This window comes from Odocoileus virginianus, unplaced genomic scaffold (assembly GCF_023699985.2).
Source record: "Odocoileus virginianus isolate 20LAN1187 ecotype Illinois unplaced genomic scaffold, Ovbor_1.2 Unplaced_Contig_2, whole genome shotgun sequence".
NCBI lineage: Eukaryota > Metazoa > Chordata > Mammalia > Artiodactyla > Cervidae > Odocoileus > Odocoileus virginianus.
Window position 1 is genome coordinate 5,320,663 of NW_027224319.1, and position 20,713 is coordinate 5,341,375.

Below are 20,713 nucleotides of genomic sequence, written 5' to 3' on the forward strand. Positions count from 1 at the left end.
CAAATAGCAAATACCCTCCTTTACTCTGAATCCTGAGGAGCCCATGGTGTGGAGGTAGAGGGGATGTAGACAGTGCCTGGCCCCTCCATGTCCTGGAGGACTCAATCCTCTTGAGCAAGCCTGCTGGTGACACTCCCCGTGGGGTCCAGGAGAGGTCAAGGAGTTGTCAGGAGATGGAGAAACCCTTTCTTCACCTTGCTCAGGGGCCTCCCTGCCCACTGCCCAGAAATCCCATGAAGCAGGGGAAATCCCCTCAGCAGGGGCTGAGGCAATTCAATCTTACACCCTGGGAGGAGGGCAGGGATGGGGCGGGTCAGGAAGGCTCCTGGTTGAACCTTTGCATCAGGGCCCAGGCTGAGCATAAAAGGAGGGTCCCTCGGGCTGGGAGGAGGCAGGCTGGGGACCATGGAGACCCAGAGGGCCAGCCTCTCCCTGGGACGGTGGTCACTGTGGCTACTGCGGCTGAGACTAGTGGTGCCCTCGGCCTGTGCCCAGGCCCTCAGCTACAGGGAGGCTGTGCTTCGCGCTGTGGATCGCATCAGTGATGGGTCCACAGAAGCTAATCTCTACTGCCTCCTGGAGCTAGACTCACCTCCCAGGGATGTGAGTTGGGGAGGGGGCTGAGCCATCTCCCCCCAGCCTTGGTCATATTATCCCTCCCTTCGCTCAGGTTGTACCTCCGGTCAGGAAGGCACTTCTCCCTCTAGGTGGCTCCCACATCTTCCAGGAAACCTTCCCAGACCTGGGTCCCCTCCCAGCCCCAGGCTTCCTGCCTTAGCATCTCTGCTGTGGGAACAGGCGCCCTGCACACCTGGCTCCCAGGACTTCCGGGAGCTCCAGGGATCGAAGGGGGTCACAGGCTCTGTGAGGGGACGTCCCTGCTGAAGCCCCCTCTGCACCGCGGTGTCTCCCTGCCAGGGAGGCCTCTGTCAGCCTGGAGGTTCCAGGTACAAGCGCTCTCCCTGCAGGTGGCCCTGACCTCCCCCAGCCCCTCTGTGGGGAGGTGCTGCCCTCAGCGCTGCCGTGCGGTCCGCTCCTGCTCTCTGTGAGCCCGTGAGGCCGGGGACGGGCTCTGTCCTCTCCCCTGGGCTCCCAGCACGAAGCCCAGGGCCGGACACGCAGGGGGCTGGAGAGGCTGCCGTCTGGGTGGGGGCAGGGAGACAGGTCAGAGAAGGAAACATGAGCCCGAGTCCAGTCTCCCCACTTTGATCTTTGACCAGGTGGAGGACCACAGTGCTCGAAAGCCTGTGAGCTTCAGGGTGAAGGAGACCGTGTGCCCCAGGACGAGCCAGCAGCCCCCGGAGCAGTGTGACTTCAAGGAGAATGGGGTGAGCCTGGGGGCTGGGATAAATGCTTCTCAGCACAAGCTAAGCAGGGGCCTTCAGGGAAGATTTCCAGCCCCTGAGGGGTGAGGTTGGCTGAGGCTGGAAGGTTATGGCCCCAGGGGTTCCAGTTTGACCTGGAAACTCCCCTTACAGCTGGTGAAATAGTGTGTGGGGACAGCCAGCCTGGACCGGTCTGATGACCAGTTTGACCTTAACTGTAGTGAGATGAGTGGCCCCTTCTGTGTTGTGCAGATGCTAACAGGGTAAGTTGTGGAACAGCCTTTGGACCAATGACCTGATGCCCCATCCAGGGCAGAGAAAAGACCCTCCTACCCAGACCCACCCTCCCCAATCCCCAGGTCTCCAGCCCCAGCTCTGTATCCTTTAGAGAAGTGGCTGTCTAAAGGGGTCCTCACCCAGGAACTGACAGTAAAGCAGATTCTCAGCCCTACTGAGATCTCGTGAATCAGACTTTGGGGTGGGGCCCAGGCATTTGTATTTTCACAAGGCCTCCAGGGGATTCTGACAGTGCTGAAGTTGTGACACCCTGACTCGAGTCATGGTCTTGAGGTCATGCACCAGTCCATCTTTGCCCAGATGGGCTTGTGACATTTGGAAGCTCCTTGTCATCTCTGGGATCAGTTTCCCCATATGTTGTGGGTTTAAGGATTCAACCACATGCTCCAAAGATCACCGCCAGAGGATGAGCTGGGGCCAAAGTTCCTTTGGTGTCCCAGTTTGGGGGTTGTTCAGGTGGGGAGAGAGTGGTCTTCTGTTGACCCTTGCCCAGTCCCACAAGTAATCTCTTCCACTGTGGTTCACAGCTTCAGAGTGTCAGGGCTAAAAGACCTCAGCTTCCCAAACCTCAGCCTCCTCACAGGCCAAGGCCAAGGCCATTGTCATGGTTCCTGTCAAGGTTCCCCGGAAAATGGTGAAGAACTGGCTATCATACCTATTAATGGCTTTTGGTGAATCCCGAGCCTGGGGAAGCATTTTAAAGATCTGATTTGTTCTTCTCAGACTTCTGGATGGTGAAAAATAAATTCTTGTGAAATCAGCTTCCTCTAGGCTTCAATTTCAATTATTTCCCTTTCTCCCACTTACTGAGACTGAGTCCTTAACTCTGAGAGGCCTCCTCTGTGTGTGTGTGTGTGTAGCTATGTGTATGTGTGTGTCTATTTGTGTGTGTGTCTATGTGTGTCTATGTACGTCTGTGAGATCACTCCTGTGAACACAGAGAAGCGTGAGGCCCCTGTTCCTTCCAGGAGGGCACAGAGGGAGGCAGCAGCGCCAGGAGGTCCAGGGCAGCGTCTCCACCCTCGGGTCCCTCCCAAGCCCTTCCCCTGCCCCTGCCCTCCTCCTCCAACAACCAACAGGATGTAAGGAGACCTGCTGTGTGTGCAGTGCTGGTGGGAATGCTGTTCCTGCTGATGTGGATCTGACAGTCCACGAGGGGCCAGGCTTCTCACCTTGTTAAACACTCACAGAGGTGCAATTCAGTCTTAGTGTTGAGCATGCAAGTATAATGCCCTAAACGTTCCTCTTGCCCTTGACAATCTTAATTCTGGAATAGCCTGCCCCTCCTGGCTTTTCCTGTGGTTTTGAGACACACTATCATTTCTTCAGCTGGGTCCCAGATTTCAGCGGTGGGCTTGTGTTTAGGGATCACATGACACAAAAATTTGCACCATTAAATACAAGCATCCTGCTCTTTGGGGTGAAGGGCACTGCATGAGGGTGAGAGACACACAGAGTGACACACAGGTCACATCACTGTTTGCCTGGGTGTTTCAGACACTGTCCATGCCCCGCCCACTCCTTATTCTCTAGCCCATCTTTGCTCTGGGGCAGACTGGAAGCACTGGTTTGGGGCTGGGGGCTGTTGGATCCAGGAAGCAACTTGAATCAACCATTGCAGGGACTTGGTGGAAAAACACCTCCTCTTCCTCAAGCCTTGGGTGGCCGGTTTCCAGACCTGTCACACCACTCCCTGATGTCCACAGCTGGGTTGAGCCCCTGTCTCCCATTTCTGTAACCTCTTCATTGAAACACATCCTCTTTGACTTAAGTCCTGCCCTGTCTCTCCTCTCTACACTCCTGCTGGTGCTTTCTGGAATCATCTCCCAAACAAAATGCTGGGTTAGCCAAAAAGTAATATCTTACGCCAAATCCCGAACAACTTTTTGGCCAACACGATACTTCCACTAAATGCTTGTCTTAGGTCTGCCTTGGAGCCAACCTGAACCAAGACACAAATTCCCTTCTCTGAGGGGGACAGAGGGCAGAATCTCACAGAGCATTTACTCTGCTACCTGTCAGGCTTGGCTCCTCTTGGTGAGCACGTGGGGCTGATTTCAGGCAGGTTGTAGGAACCTCATGCTTCTCACGCTACATCACTCTACTTCATCCAGCATTCTGAGATGAATGCCACAGGGAAACTCAGGGCTGTGCTGTGTCTATGCTGGAGGATTCAGACTTGCCAGAGCTACAGGTTAAATGGTCAGGATTTCTTTTTTTGAGCTAGTTGTTAAACTCTTGGTCGCTTGAAGTTGGTGGCTGTTCCTGCTGACAGGTTGATGCCTCCCAAGTTCCATGCCATCCGCTCCTGCCTGTGCTGCTGAGGCAGTGAAGACTGCAGGGAAGAGAGGTGGTACTAGAACATACGGCTGGAGTCCGCTGTTGCCGATGACCAGCATCTTGCGACAGGAGCAGTCCTTCCCCACTGTCTTTATGGTTGAGTTTGGTGACTGCTCCTCTTCCTGACCTCACTCCATTCTGTGATGTCATCATTGCTCTGAGAGGTTTCCTTGAGCCAACATGCATTTCCTCTTAGGCACGTGAAGATAAATTTCACCCTGGTGGCTCAGCTCTGTAGGTCAGGTGCTAGGAGCTATGATGGGTGTCTCTGCTTTGTGTTCACAGGGCCAGTCAAGATGCTGATAAGGCTGGATTCCTTTCAATAGCCTCTAGAGGAGAACTGCTTTCAAGCTCGTTCAGGTTGATGGCAGAATTTGGCCCTTTGTGCTTGTAGGACCAAGACCGTGAATCCCTTGCGTGCTGTTGGCTGGGGTTGGTCTCCATTCCTAGAAGCTGTAACAAGGCCTTTGCTCACCTTTCTCCATCTTCAAAGGCAGCAATGGCCAGTGGAGGCCTTCCCTTTCTCCTAATCTCTCTGACTTCTGTGAGTTTGAATTTCTTAATAATTTTTGATTCAAGGGACATGTATTTTCATCTTGCAAGTTATGTAGCTGGCCCTGGCCAGTGGTGTCTCCACACTTCCCACAGCACTTAAAGGAGACACTGGAAGTCATTCTCAGAGCAACTGGTTTCACTCCATCCTTGTGGGAAAACATCCAGATGTCTTTTTGAAGCCTTGAGCACACAACAAGAAATATAGCTAAAAATAACCAGAGTACCTGGGCTGATAAGCTGAGGTCAGTGAGTCCTGCATAAGCAGTGGGAAATTGAAAGGTGCAGACTTAGGAACATTGGGTCACCACAAGTTAGAATGCTGCTTGCACAAGCACTGATGGTTTCTCTGGTGTTCCTGTGGGGATCTTTGCTTCCAGCCGTCTGGAGCCCTTTGTACAGAAAATAACACAGAAGTTCCAAAGAAAATCATTAACTGGAGACATGACTGGGAACATGAGAAACTTATGTTATCTAAAAAACCAGACACTTTCTGCATACCAAGAGCTCAATAAAAGCAATATGGAATTGGTCAGCAGGGTTCTTGATCCTTGAGGTCTTGAGTCCCCTGGTCCCATCTTTAAAAATTTAATTCTGTCTGTAGTTTATTTTTTCCAAACTGTGCGTTGACCCACTTTCGATCCCTACCCGCTGTGCTGGCCACAGCACATACTTACCCAACTTTTATGTGTTGTCTTCATCCATAGTCTTGAGCGTCCAGAGGACAGGGGACAGCCCAGGAAGGGAAGAAAGAGAGTGGGAGTTGGCACACGCCGAAAGGGACCCCCAGAGCAGCCTGTCAATGCTCATTGTGCTGCAAGTCAAAAAGCTGAGTCTCCAGGCCTCTTAAAGCAGTGGGCTGCAGGAGCGATGCAGGGCTGACCGGGGTAGTGATGGGGGCCAGGCAGAGGCGGCCTGAGGGTCATCTGAGAGAGAAGTAGGAGGCCCCATATCGGACCGGGAAAAACTTACTCAAGAGCCAGAGCTCTGCCCTGCCCTGCCTCCTGACAAGAGTGCTGTGAGGACTTCCCTGGTGGTCCAGTGGTTAAGAATGTGCTTGCCAATGCAGGGGACACCGGTTCGATTTCTGGTTCGGGAAGATTCCACATGCCACAGAGCAGCTAAGTCCATGCAGCACAACCACTGAGCCCCCTGCCCTAGAGCCTGTGGTCCGCAACAGGAAAGCCACTGAGATCAGAAGCCTGCACACTGCAACTAGAGAGTGGGCCCCGCTCGCCACAGCTAGAGAAAGCCCGTGCTCAGCAATGAAGGCCCGGTGTACCAAAAATAAAAAAAATTAAAAAACAACTCTTAGGGAGCCAACGCTGCTGCTGCTGTTTACTCACTGCATCATGTCCGACTCTTTAGGACCCCATGGACTGTAGTCCACAAGGTTCCTGTCCACGGGATTCTCCAGGTAGGGATACTGGAGTGGGTTGCCATTTCTTCCTCCAGGGGATCTTCCTGACCTAGGGATCAAACGCAAATCTTCTGCTTGTCAGGTGGATTCTTTACTACTCAGCCACCTGGGCAGCCCATATATCACACACAGCAGTATTAATTATATTTTTTTTACAAAAGAATGCTCTGAGCTTGGAGGAGGTGGATTCACAGAAGCCCTTTGTACTCTGAAGGACCACACACACAGGTCCCATTCCTGGGCTCAGGTCTCCAGGTTCCATAGACAACATGGCTGTGGGAGACTAGTTGTGGGGCAGGACACAAGGGGCCCCACTCTCCTCTCAGTGTTTTCACCATGACCATCCCAGAGACTCATGTTAGGGTTGTTGCACTGGTGATAGGATGGACCCCAGGCACCTCACTCACTGGAAGGAAACTGGTGCCACTGGAGGAAAACCCACTTCGATGAGCTCACCCATGGGCAAACAGGTGACCATGGCCGCAAGGAGCCGTGGAGGGAGCCCCCTGCTTCAGCAGCTTCAGGGACAGTCAGGGGGATCTGTTCTGTGCCCACATGGCTCTCACCAAACACAGTTCTAGCCCACCCCATCCCTGCCACTCATCAGTTCTCCCAGTCTCCATCCCCATCCAATCCACAATCCCTCCTGCCCAGGCTCCTTCCTTGTGTGTTGTTTTTAATCAAGGTCAGTATCTGAAAAGAGGTTCCCCCTCGGGAGGCAGTTTGCTGCCGGAGACATGATCAGTGGTTCTTTGCTTGTGGTGAGCAGTCTGAAAAGTGCTTTTAAAATCTCCAAATTACTTTGTTCTGTTTTTACTTTTTCTTTCCTTTTAAAAAACTTAAATTATTTATTTATTTGGGCTGTGCCGGGTCTTCAGGGCTACAGCTTTGTCTAGTTGCAGCGAATGGGGGCTAATCTCTAGTTGTGGTATGCAGACTCCTCATTGAGGTGGCTTCTCTCGTTGCAGGGCACCGGCTCTAGGCATGCAGGCTTCACTAGTTGCAGCACGTGGGCTCTCCAGCACAGGATCAGGAGTTGGGGCCCACAGGCTTAGCTGTCCCACGGCATGTGGGACTTTCCTGGACAAGGGATCGAAACCGTGTCTCCTGCATTGATGCGTGGATTATTTACCACTGCATCACTAGGGAAGTCCTGTCTTTTTCTTTCTTTTTTTCTGGTTTAATTTTTTCTGGCTTCCAAATTGTTTTTTGGAAATAAGAAAAGCAAGTGCCACCTGGATCTATTGAGGTTGGACCTGGGATCAGAGGAAAGGTAGATTCATGAGAAATGGAGGAGATTACATTCTGATTTCCAGTCCATCATTCTCCCCAGGAGTTGGTCCTATCTGTCTTTCCAAAGTGCATCAGTTCAGTTCAGTTCAATCGCTCAGTCGTGTCCGACTCTTTGCAACCCCATGAATCGCAGCATGCCAGGCCTCCCTGTCCATCACCAACTCCCGGAGTTGACTCAAACTCATGCCCATCGAGTCGGTGATGCCATCCAGCCATCTCATCCTCTGTCATCCCCTCCTCCTCCTGCCCCCAATCCCTTCCAGCATCAGGGTCTTTTCCAATGAGTCAACTCTTCGCATGAGGTGGCCAAAGTACTGGAGTTTCAGCTTCAGCATCAGTCTTTTTTTTCCAAATGAAAAAACCCCCAGGACTGACCTCCTTTAGGATGGACGGGGTTGGTTTTCCCTTGCATCCAAGGGGGACTCCCCCAAAGAGCCCCCTTCTCCAACACCAATTTAAAAAGAAAACTTTTTTTTTTTTTTTTCGGCGCCCCAGTTTTCCCTTTTAAAACCCAAGTCCAACTCTCAATCCATACATGACCCTGGAAAAAACCAAAACCCTTTCCCCCAAATTGGGACCTTTGTTGGAAAAGAAATGTCTCGATTTTAAAAATGCAATCTAATTTGGCCCAAATTTTCCCCCTTTCCAAGGAGAAAAGCCTCTTTTAATTTCAATGGCTGCGGGCACCCCCGGGCAGTGTTTTTTTGGACCCCCACAAAAAAAAAAGTCTAAACACTGTTTCCCTGTCCCCCCCCCCCCCCCATCTATTTCCCATGAGGTAAATTGGGACCACAAGCCATGATCTTATTTTTGGCTAAAAGTTAAGTTTTAAAAAAAAACCAATTTTTTTCACCCCTCCCCCCTTTTTTCCATTTTCCCCAATCAAGAGGTTTTTCATTTTCCCTTTTCACCCCTTTTTGGCCATAAGGGTGGTTGTAAATTTTCGTATCTGAGGTTTTTGATTTTTTTTTTTTCCCCCCCGGCAATCGTGATTCCAGCTTGTATTTTTTTCCAACCCAGCTTTTTCTCATGATGTCCTCTGCTATAATTTTAAATAACCGGGGGTGCCCTTTATACACCCTTTGGGACATACCCTTTTTTTCCTTTTTTTGGGAACCAGCCCTTGTTTTTCCCCATGTCCAGTTCAACCCTGCGCTTTCCTTTTGGCCCCTCCCTACGGGTTTTCCCAAGGGGCGGGGTCAGGTGCCCGGGAAAATTCCCCCACCCTTTTTCTTTCAAAAAAATTCCCAAAATTTTTATTGTGGTCCCCCACCAGTAAAAAGGTTTTGGGGCATATTCAAAAAAAGCAAAAAATTAGAAGTTTTTTTTTTTTTTTTTTTGGAACCCCTCTTGTTTTTTCCCCATGACCCCAGGGGGATATTGGAAATTTTTTAAACCCTCGGGTTTCCCTCGGGCCTTTTTTTTTAAAACCCCAGTTTTAAACCCATCTGGAAGTTTCCCCCCCGGTTCATGTATTGTTTGAAAGCCTGGCTTGGAAATTTTGAGCTTTTTTTATTTAGCGTGGAGATAAAGTGAAATTTTGTGCGAAAAATTTTTGTGAGCATTTTTTGGGGGTTTTTGCCTTTCTTTGGGGAAATTGGAATAAAAAACCTGGCTTTCCGGGCCTGGCCCACTTTTTGAGTTTTTCCCAAATTTTAAAGGGAAAAATTTATGAAGCACTTTCAAAAAGCATCATTTTTCCCGGATTTAAAAAATGGTTTAAACAAAATTTTCCATCACTTTCCCTAGCTTTGCTCATGGGATGCTTTCTAAAGGCCCATTTTGCCTTTCACATTCCAAAATGTCGGGGCTCTTTCCAGGGTTTTCACACCATTTTTTTTTTAAATCTGGTCTGACTCTAGGTCGGGGATCACAGCATTGTGATTTTTGGGGGGTTCGTGAAGATTTTTTTTTTTGTACAGTTCGGGGTTTTCCCTTTTTGTGTATTCAAAAGTGCATAGTAGTTTGGCAAAACCGGGGGGAAAGTTTCCCTGGGGGGAGTGTTCTTTTTACCTTCCCCCCCCAAAAAGGGCACTAAAGGGACAGATGGAAGACACCCCAATAAACATGCCAGTCAGTGGGGGGGGAACACAAGGCCCCCCCGGGAAAAAGGGGGAGGAGTGGTGGGTTTCTGTAAAGGGGCCCTGTTTTTCCCTCCACCCTTTCCCAAATTTTGATGCAAAGACAGGTTCACCCCTCATTTCCCCTGTTTTGAAGGTCGGGGTTCCCCCGGGAAAGGCTGACCCTGAGATCCCTGGGGGTTTGGGCAAATTTTTTTGCCCCTGGTATAAAAAAATGAGGGGGGTTTTTGGGCCTTTTTGATGTACCCAAAAAACCGGGGCCCTTTTCCTGGGGAAGAAAAACCCCCCTCAGTCATTTGCGACAGGCCCGGGCTTGGGACCCCAGTTTGCCCTCTCTAAAAAACCCCCTGTCCCCAGTAAAAACCCACTCCCCAAGAATGGAAACCCATCCCCCCCCCACATCTGTTCATTTCCCCCTGGGGTTTTTGGCCTAACCGGGTTCCCTCTTTCTGCAAAGCCTGGGGCACCTTCCCCCCGGCCACCCCAAGGGGGGGGCCCCCGGGGTCCCCTTTGTCACAAAAAAGCCCCAGTTTCCTGTGGAGAGGAGCGGTGGGGAGGTTTCCCTGTGCTTGGTGGTGGTGATTTTTGGGAGCTTACTTGGCCCCATCTCCCCCTTTGAAATGTTTTTTTGGGGCTAAAAGGCTGACCAGAGAAATCACCCCTGATGCCCTCCAATACTCTGGCTAGGGGTTTTGGCGGGTGAGCCTCTTTTGGGTTTTAGGCACCCCCCCCCCCCCCCCCAAGTTTTTCCTGGAGGGGGATGCTGCCGGGCCCTCCTACCACTAAATCGCATCAAAAAAACCCCCTCCCCTGGGAAATCCCACCCTTTGGATGGGGGATTTTTCCCCAGGAGGACTTGGGCCCCCCCAACTTTTGCTTCCCCTGAATGGTCAGGGGGAAGGGAAAGGAAGAAAAACCCGAGCAGAGAGAGGGTCCTAAACCCAAAAACCCTAAACCCAAGCCCCCCCTAAACCAGCTCATTGCAACCCTTCCCCTTTTTTTTCCCCTGCAGGGGGGCGGGAAAGGGGGGGCCCAAAATTTAAGCCCTCCACTGGCCCCCGGGTTGGGGGACAGCTTGCGGGTCATGGGGGGAAATTGGGTCCCCCACTGGGTCTGCCTTTTTCCCCCTAGGACTGGTGGTGCCCTTTTGATTGAAAGATTTCCCTTTGGGGCCCTTTTTCCTTTTCCTTTGGCAACTGATCTACACAGAGACCCGGGGGGTGTTCCCAGATTTCAGGGACTGTTTGGAGCGGGGTTTGCTTTCCACTTCCCCCGGGGTCTCGGGACGGGAAGGGGTTTGGCTGGCAGGAGAAAAGGAGGGGGTGTTTGCAGGATCAGGGCTCCAAACCCAATTTTTTGGGGGGTAAAAAAAGTGTATGTACTTCCCAAAAAAGGGGGTTTGTGGATTTGGGGGGAAAACCTGGCGGGGGAAAAAAGGGATGGTGTCCCCTCCCTGAGAAGAGCTCTGTTCTGCCCCAGGCAGGGGAGGAAAAACCCAGGACCCGGGAGGCATGGAAGGCTCACACTTGGCACCACAGGAGGCAGCTTTAAAACCGGGGCAAAGGAAAAATGCCACGAAATCCAAAAGGGGGATGGACAGGGGACTTGTCTGAACCTGAGCAAAGGCAAAGGTGCACAGGAAAGGAAGGAACGGGGGGGTTGCCCAGGTTTCCAGTCACCCAAAAACCAAGTGTTTTGCTACTTTTTTTCCTTTGCAATCATCCCCCTTTCCCCTCCTTTTCCCTTTGGGAAGAGGATACAGTTTTAAACCAAAGGGCCCCCTGAGGCAATATCGGGGCTGTGAAAAACCAGGTTTCAAAAAACCCCCCACTTTTTTTTCCCTTCCCAAGGCTGAGTGGGGGGGCAACCACCCCCGGGCCCTTTCCCAAGGCTGCCCCCCTTTTCCAACGCCGGGACCAACCCCCCAAAGGGGGGGGGGGGGGTCCCACGGGGGGGGCAACTGATTCAGGGACCCCCCCGGGGGGGGGGGGGGGGGCCCCTGGGGACATGGGGATTGGGGGAAGGGGGGGGGGGGGGGGGGATTACTAACGGGTGATGGGATTAAAGGGGGGCTTCAGGGGGGGTTTCGGGGGGGGGGGGGGGGGGGGTTTCCCCGGGGGGGGGGGGGGGGGGGGGGGGGGGTCCTCCCGGGGGGTGGGCCCCCCCCCCAAACCCCCCCACCCTTGCCCAACCCGGGAAGCCCCCAGGGGTAAAAATCAAAAGGGGAAGGGCCCCGGAATCTCTCAAGCCAAGAGAATTTTCCCCCTTTTGTGTGGTTCCCGGGTTTCGGGGGGGGGGCTTCTAAAGGGAAAGGAGGTCAAAACAGAGGCATCGGGTTGCAGAGATGGGGGGAAAGAGCGGGAGGCTCCGGGAGGGGGCCCCTGTGGTTGGGGTGGGTGGGGCCCCTGACCCCTGAAAACTGCGGGGCCCCGGGGTGTGGAAAAAAGATGAGGATAAAGTATCCAACCCGGGGCCCCCCTCCTTTCAAGGAAAGCGGGGTCAGTGGCCACATCAGTGGCTGGCAGGAGCCCTAGACGATGGTGTGGAAAGGTGGACAGTAGTTAGGGAAGAGCCTGGACACAAAGAAGTTGAACTCTGGGGCTTGTGGCTTCACTGAGAGGAAAGGAGACTGCGGGAGGAGCTGGGCAGGAGTGGAGGGAGGTCAGAGCGGATGTAGACACTGTCTACTCCTTCCCTCTTGCAGGGCACAGCCCACCTGAGCAAGCCTTCCTGGGAAAAATTTCCCCAAATGTCCCCCCAGAACCCAAGGTATCAAGAGAGATGGAGAAACCTTTTTTTTTTCCACCTTCCCCAGGTCCTCCCTCCCAAATCCCCAAAAACCCCCATGAGGCAAAAACCCAAAAGGACTGGGGCAAGCCCCAGCTCCCCACCCGGGGAGGGGGGCAGAGAGGGGGAAAAGGTTCCGGGTTAACCTTTGCATCAGGCCCGGGCCCCAAAAATAAAAGGGGTCCCTCAGGGGGGAGGGGCAAAACTGGGGACCATGGAGCCCCCAAGGGGGCCTACCTTTCCTCCCTGGGACAGTGGTCACTGGGGCCCTACTTTTGCTGGGGACTAGTCCCTTGGGCCCCTCAGCCAGGGCCCAGCCCTCAGCTACAGGGAGGGGGGGCCGTGCTTCGTGCTGTGGGTAAAGTTTTAATGGGGGCCCCTCAGAAGCAAATCTCTCCCCGCCTCCGGGAGCAGAAGCCCCCGCCTTTCCAAGGACGTGAGTTGGGGGGGGGACTGGGGTTGGGCCCTTCCCTGCCGGGCCTTGGCCACGCGGGTTCCCCCTTCCCCCCAGGCTGTTTTTCCGTCGGAAGAAATTTTGCCCTTTTGGGGGGCCTTCCCCCCCTTTTTCCAAAAAAAACCTTCCCAGCCCCGGGGTCCCCCCCGGGCCCCAGGTTTCCCGGGCCTTAGCATCTCTGCGAGGGAACGGGGCCCCCCTCACACCTGCTCCCGGGTTTTCCGGGAGTTTCCAGGGTTTCAAAGGGGGTCACAGGCTCTTTTAGGGGAGTCCCTGCTGAACCCCCCTCTGCACCCGGTTTCCCCCCCTGCCAGGGGGGGCCTCTGCCCAGCCCGGGAAAGGTTTTCCCCAGGTAAAAAGGCGCTCTCCCTGAAAAGGGGCCCGGGAACCTCCCCCAGCCCCTTTTCCCCCGGGGGAGGCGCTGCCCTAAAGCGCGGGCCCTCAGCGCGCCTGCGGTCCGCTCCTGCTCGGGTGGGGGGCCCGTGGGGGCCGGGACGGGCCCCTGTCCCCTCCCCGGGCCCCCCAGAAACCCAAAACCCGGGGCCGGGACACGTGGGGGGTTTGGAGAGGTTGCCGCCCTGGGTGGGGGCGGGGGAACGGGGTCAAGAAAGGAAACTTTGAGCCCGAGTCCAGTCCCCCCCACTTTGACTTTGAACCGGGTTTGGAGGACCACAGTGCCCCAAAAAGCCGTGAGTTCAGGGTGAAGGAGACCGTGTGCCCCGGGAGAGCCAGCACCCCCCGGGAGCAGTGTACTTCAAGGGAAGGGGGTTGAGCTTGGGGCTGGAGGCTGGGGGCGGGAAAAAATGTTTTCCTAAAGGAACAAAGGGGCCAGGGGGGCCTTTTCCCAAAGGGATAAATCCCCCCCACCCCTTTTTTTTTTTTTTTTTTTTTTTTGGGGGGAAAAGGGAAAAAAAAAAAAAAGTCCCCCCCCAAAAAGGGGGGGAAAAGGGGGGGCCCCGGGGGTTTTTCCGTTTAAACCGAAACCCCCCCCCCCCAGGGTAAGCAGGTGTGGGGACAATTACCCCTGGACCAGCCAATGACCATTTTTGACCAAAACGAAATAAAGGTGAGGGGCCCCTTTCTTAAATTGGGGGGAATTCAAGGGGGTAGTGTGTGGAAAAATGTTTTGGCCCCAATGCCCCCCCCCGCGGGCCCCAAACCAGGGCAAAAAAAAAGCCCTCCAAACCCCGGCCCCCCCCTCCCCTGACCCCGGCTCCAGCCCTGGCCTGCATCCCTTACAGCAGGGGTTTTCTCAAAATATGGCCCACCACCTGGGAACTGACATGAGACAAAATTCTCAGGCTGAGATTTCCTGAATCAAAACCTGGGTGGGGGTCCGGGCCTTTTTGTTTTTTCCCCCAAGGGGGCCCTCCAGGGGATTCTGATTTGGGGCCTGAAGTTGAGGGGAACCCCGACTTAGTAAGATCTCGATCCCCTGTTTTAAAAAAAAGCTTTGCTGGGGATGGGTTTGTGACCCGGGGAACCCCCCATGCTGCCCTGTGGCCCCCCAGTTTTTCCCCCCACAAGTCGCTGTATATAGGGGGAAACAAAACCCTATGCTTCAAAGAAAACAGCCAGAGGGTGAAAAAAGGGTCCAACACTAGTGGTGTCCCCTTAGAAGGCTGTTCAAAAGGGGTGAATTAGGGTTCCCTTGGGCTTGACCCTTGCACAGTCCCCACAAAAATCTGTTTTGGGCATGGTTTACCCGCTTTCAGAGTGTCCAGGGGGATTTCCGCCGGACCCCGAAAGTTTGTCAGGCCAAAATTTTTAAAGGGCCCTTTTTTCCATTAAACCCAAAGGGCCAGGGCAAAGGCCAATTTAAAAAGGCCATTGCCCCTTTTGGGCCCCGGCCACGGCCACGGCCAGGGCCCAAAGGGCCCGTTTTCCCGTGGGATTTGATAATCATTGGGGGGGCCAAAGTCAAGTTAGCACTACGGCCAAGACCCAAAGCTGAGGGCCACGTCCATTCCCCCTGACAAAAATTTCCCCTTCCCCAAAGGTTTTCCTGGGAAAAAACTGAAGGATTGGGCGACCCTCCCACCCTTTAAAAAATTTTAATGAATCCTGAGTTCCCCCGGAAGGGTCCTAAGGTCCAATTTTTTTGACTTTGACTTCTAGACGGGAAAAAAAAATTTTTTGGAAAACAACTTTTTTCCCCATGCCCCCAGTTTTTAATTTTTTCCCCACCTCTTAAAAATTCTTTCTGAACGAGTCCTTAAGTCTGAGAGGCCTCCTTTGTGTGTGTGTGTCTGTGTGTGTCTGTGTATAGGTGTGTGTCTATGCGCATGTGTGTATCTGTGTGTGTGTGTGAGATCACTCCTGTGAACACAGAGAAGCATGAGGCCCCTGTTCCTTCCAGGAGGACATGGGGGAAGGCAGCAGGCCCAGGAGCTCCAGGACAAAAGGGCTCCAACCCCCGGGGTTCCCCCCGCCCCCTTCCCTCCTTCAACACCCCGCGGACTTTTGGGGAAACCCGTTTGGTGCAGTGCTGGTGGGGCGCTCCCCCCAGCTCCCCATGGAGCTGACAGTCCATGAGGGGCCAGGCTTCTCACCTGATTAAACACTCACAGAGTCACAGTTCAGTCTCAGTGCTAAGCTGGAAAGTTCAATGTCCAGAATGTTCCACCTGCCCTTGACAAATTTAACTCTGGAAAAGCCCACTCCTTTTGCCTTTTCCTGTTGCATTGAGACACATCTCTGTTTCCTTACCTGGTCCCAGATTTCAGTGGTGGGTTTGTGCTTACGGATCACATGGTATAAAAATTTGCACTGGGTGAAAAAGCACTAAAATAGGGTGAGAGACAAAAGAGTGACACACAAGGGTCACATTTGTTTCCCTGGGGTTTTTAAAACCTGTTTAAAGTCCTGTCCACTTCCCCCTTCCTTTAAACTGACCTTTGCCCTAGGGGATATACTGGAAGCCCCCTTTGGGGGGTTTTTTAATCCCCGGGGGCAGCTTCAAAAAACCTTGAGGGGGCCCTTGATGGAAAAACACCTCCTCTTCCTTAGTCCTTGGGGTAGCCCACTCCCAGACATATCACACCTCTGTCTGAGGTTCTGTGCACTTCAGTAACCTCTTCATTGAATGTACTCTTCTGACTCAGGCCCTGCCCTGTCTCCCGTCTCTACATCCCTGCTAGAGCTCCTTGGAATTGCCTCCCAAATAAACTACTTCCACTAATACTTGTCTTAGGTCTGTTTCCGGGTTAAGACACAGATTCCTTTCTCGAAGAGGGACAGCGGGCAGGATCTCACAGAGGGTGTGCTTTGTTACCTGTCAGGTTTGTCTCCTCTTGGTGAGTAGGCGGGGCTGATTTCAGGAAAGTTCATGCATCTCACTCTACATCACTCCTCACTGTGGGAGGGAACCCTACAGGGAAGTTTAGGGCTCTGTTGTGTCTGTACCAGTGATACAGGCTTGCCAGAGCCAATTGTAAAATGGTCAGGATTTTTTTTTAGCTGCTTGTTAAGCTCCTGGTAGCTTCAAAACGGTGAATGTTCCTGCCAGCATGTTGATGCCTCCCAAACTCCATGCCACCTGATCCTGTATGTACTGCTGAGGCAATGAGAACTGCAGAGAGGAGAGTTGGGTAAAACCAAAAAAACTTTACTGGAGTCCACCCTTGTTTTATTTAAACAAATAAACGATGTCTTTTTTTTTCCCAAAGGGGCCCCCTAATGTCAAAACCCCGGGGAAAAGCCCCGGGAAAGGGTGTTTTTTTTTTTTTCCTTTTTTTTATTTTTTTTTTAATTTTTAATTTTGGGGGCTAAATACTTTAAAAATATTTTTAAATGGTTTTTTCCAAAACATTTTACAGATCAGCCTTTGGGGGTTCCCCTTTTCCCCCATCCTGAACCTCCCTCCCACCTTGCTCCCCATCCCATCCCTAAGGGTCATCCTAGTGCACCAGCTCTGAGCACTCTGTCCCCATGCAATTTTAACCTGGGTTGGCGATTTTATTTTTACATATGAAAAAAATACATATGAAACAATGCTATTTTTCTCAAATCAACAAAAACCCTCACCTTCTCCCTTGAGTCCAAAAGTTTTTCCTTTTCTTTTTACATTTTTTTTCTTTTTTACTATCTCGTTTTAGGGTCATCGTTACCCCCTCTTTTCTAAATTCCATATATATGGGGTTAATATATTAAAAATTTGGGATTTTTTTTTTAAATTCACTCTGTGTAATAGGCTCCGTTTCATCCCCCCCTCATTTAAAAAAAATTCAAAAGCATTCTTTTTTAAAAACTTTAGCAATATTTCCTTTTTTGGGATATGTACCCCCCAAAGCTTTTTTATCCATTCGTCGCGAAAGGTCCCTTTTAGGTTGCTTCCATGTCCTGGCTATTATAAACGGGCGCTTATTTTTCCCCGAATTGGGGCTGCAAAAGGGGTTGCTTTTTATTTTTTTAGATTTAAAAATTTTTTGTCCGTTTTCTTTCAAATTGCTATTTTTTTAAAACCCCCTTCCCAAGGCTGTTTTTTCACCTTGCCTATACTTTCCTTCGTTTTTCAAAAGCTTTTTTAAATTTTTATTAGGTCCCAAAATTTTTTTTTTTTTGCTTTTATTTTCCCTTAACCTGGGGGGTGGGTCATAGAGGGTCTTGGGTATGATTTTTTCATCAGAGAGTGTTTTGCCTAGTTTTCCCCTCTAGGGGTTTTATAGTTTTTGGTCTTTTTAAAACCAGATCTTTAATCCATTTTGAATTTATTTTTGTGTATGGTGTTTAAAGTGTTCTAGTTTTTCAAAAAAAATTTTACAAGTGGTTTACCATTTTCCCCCGAACCCCCTTGTTAAAAAGATTGGTTTTTTTTCCCCATTGTATATTTTTTTCCTTTTTTTTTCAAAATAAGGTAACCATAGGTTTGTGGTTTTTTCTCTTTGGGGTTTCTATTTTTTTCCATTTACCCATGTTTCCCGTCTTTGTGGGCCCGGGGGCCCTACTGTCTTGATGACTTTTTTTACTTTGTAGTATAAAACCCAAGTCAGGGGGGGTTTGATTCCTCCAGTTCCATTCTTTTTTTTTCAATATTTTTCCCCTTTTTGGGTATTTTTAGGTTTTTTTTTTTAATTTTTTCCCTAACAAATTGGGAAATTTTTTTTTCTGGTTTTTCTGAAAAATACCGTTGGTACTTATAGGGGTTGCATTTAACCTATAGATTGCTTTGGGGGAAAGTTAAATCATTTTCATATATTGATTCTTTTCCCAAAGTGGGAAAAAGGGGATATTTCTTTTCCCCTTTTTATTTTTTTGTCATCTTTGATTTCTTTCCCTTTGGTGTTTTAAAAAGTTTTTTCCCTATATATAGGTCTTTTTGGGTTTTTAAAGGGCTGTTTTCTACCCTTCCCCGGGGGACCCATGGGGAGTGGAAGACCTCGACAAAGGGGAAAGCCCGTCATTGAGGGGGAACACGAGGCCCAAAACCCCGGAAAAAGGGGGGAGTGTGTGGGGGTTCATGTGAAGGGCCCCGCATCCCCCCTCCCCCAAAAATTGATGTCTGGGGGGGGCTCAAACTCACTTCCTGTTTTAAAGATTTTGATCCAGGAGGCTGAAACCCCCAGATTTTGAGGGGTTTTTAAGTCTTTGGGCCTGGTAAAAAAAGAAAAAAAGGGTTTTTCTTTTCCAAAGGGACCTTAGGATTCCAAAGTTCCCCTTTTTGGGGAGAAACCCCCCCCACTCATCTCTCTGCTGACAGGGCTGGTTTTTGGGACCCAACTCCCTCTTCCCACAAACCCCTGTCCCCATTAAAAAACCCCCTCACAAGAATGGGACCCCCTAGCCCCCACAGTCTGTTCACCGCCGGGGCTTTGGGCCCGAACCCGGGTTTTCTTTTTGCAAAGCTCAAAGGCCCCCTTTCCCCCCTCAGGGCCCCCAAAGGGGGGCCCCGGGCACCCCTTTTCACCCCAGCCCCAGATCCTGTGGAAGGAGGGTGGGAGGGGGGTTTGCTGTGCTTGGTGGTGGTGAGAATTTTGGGGCCCGACCCTTGGCTCATCGAGGGGCCCCCTTTAAAGATTGGGCTCAAGGCCGACTCAGAGCTTTATTTCCCGATGCCCTCCCCAATACTCTGGGTATGGGGTTTGGGTGGGGCAGCCTCTGTTGGTTTTTTTAAGGGACCCCACCCCCCCAGTTCCTTTGGGGGTTGGGAATTTTCCCGCGCCCTCCTACCCCCTGTCTGCATCATCAAACCCCCTGCCTGGGGAAAACCCCGCCGGATGGGGGTTTCCAGGGGGACCCTTTCCTCCCCCCCTCTTGCTTTAAACCCGAATGGGCTTTGGGAAAAGGGGGAAAAACCCCCGACAAGGAGGGGCCTGATGCTCCCGCCCTCACCCCAATTCCCCCCTCACGGGTCATTGCCCAAACCCTTCCCCCGTTTTCCCCCGCAGAGGGCAGGGGGAGGGCCAAATAGCCCCCCACTGGCCCCCGAGTGGTGGAAGCATCGGGTAGTGGAGGGATTGGGTCCCCCACGGGCTGGCCTTTTTCCTAGTGACTGGTGGTGTCCTTGATTGAAAGATTTACCTGTGGGTCTCATTTTCCTTGTCAACTGATCTACACAGAGAGCTGGTGGGTGTTCCCAGAGTTCAGGGCACTGTTTAGAGCTGGGTTTGCATTCCACTTGCCCCAGAGTCTCAGGGACTGGAAGGGTGGCTGGCAGGAGAAAAGGAGGGGGTGTCAGGTCGGGTCCTACCCAATTTTTTTGGGGGGTGAAAAGTTATGGGACTTCCCAAAAGGGCGTGGGTTGGGGGCAACCTGGCTGAGGACAATGGTAGGGTTTTGTCTCCCTGGAAGAGCTCTGTTCTGACGGGGCAGTGAGGACTAAAAACCAGATCCGGAGGCATGGAAGGGGGCTCCACTTGGCATCACGGAGGTGCGCTTAAAACCTGGCAGAGGACGCCACTGCACCCAGAAGGATGGACGGGGGACTTCAGTCTGAAGTTGAGCAAAGGGCAAAGGGTGCCAGGAAAAGGAAGGCACGGGGAGGGGGTCAGGGTTTCCATCACCCGTACCATTGTATTGCTAGCTATTTTTCTATTGAAATCTCTCCCTTTCCCCCTTTTATTTGGGGGAAAAGGATAAGCTTAACCGGTGCCTCTGAGACAATATCTGGGTGTGAAACCCCGATTTCACAAACCCCAACCCTTTTTCTTTTCCCCTCCAAGACTGAAGGGTCCAGCACCCTCCATTTCCCGGCTGTACTTTCCAAAGGGAGCCTCCAAGCCCCCAAGGGGCCCCAAGGGCAAATGAGTGCACAAGCCACCCCCGGCCTCCTGGGCACATGGTCTTTCCCTGCTGGGGATGGATTAGAATGGGCTTTTTATGGTCTCAGGACTCCCTGTCCTGGGGCCCCCACGTTTTCTCCCAGGTTTTCTCTTTTCCCTTTCCCGTGGGCCCCTGCCCCCCACCCCCCTCGGGGGTCCAACCGGAGCACTGGGCAGGGAGTCACTGAGGTCAAATCAGAAGGGATGTCCTGAAGTCTCTGCAAGCCAAGAGAAGTTTCCTTGTGTGGTTGCAGGTCAGGGAGGGCTTCTCAAGGTGAAAGGCAGGTCAAACAGAGGCATCAGGTGCCCAAAATGGGGGGGAGAGCAGGGGCCTCTGAGGGGGGCCTTGGTTTGGGGAGGGTGAAGCACCCTGAACCGAAACGCAGGGGGGCCCGGGGGTGGACATTTATGAGGATTTAGTATCCAGACCCCTGGTGCCCCCGCCTCTAGGCACTGGTCAGTGGCCCCATCAGTGGCTGGCAAGGGAAAAACCCTAGCGATGGTGTGGAAGGGGACAGTAGTTAGGGAAAGAGCCGGAACAAAGAAGTTGAACTCTTGGGGCTTTGGTTTTACTGAGAGGAAAGGAGACTGCGGGGGGGGAGCTGGGGAGGAGTGGAGGGAGGTCAAGCAGATTGTAGACACTGTCTACTCCTTCCCTCTTGCAGGGCACAGCCCACCTGAGCAAGCCTTCCTGTGACACTTCCCATGTGCCCCAGAGAGGCCAAGGTATCAAGAGAGATGGAGAAACCATTTCTTCACCTTGCCCAGGGTCCTCCCTGCCCACTGCCCAGAAACCCCATGAGGCAACAACAAGGACTGTGGCAAGTCCAGCTCACACCCTGGGAGGAGGGGCAGAGATGGGGAAGGTTCCTGGTTGAACCTTTGCATCAGGCCCAGGCTGAAAA

The 20,713-nt window shown here is 52.1% G+C and overlaps 1 pseudogene; it reads left to right on the forward strand.

The window, feature by feature from the left end:
* Positions 1–405: 405 nt before the first annotated feature.
* LOC110152299 (cathelicidin-4-like) lies at positions 406–13,615 on the forward strand (annotated as a pseudogene).
* Positions 13,616–20,713: the final 7,098 nt, after the last annotated feature.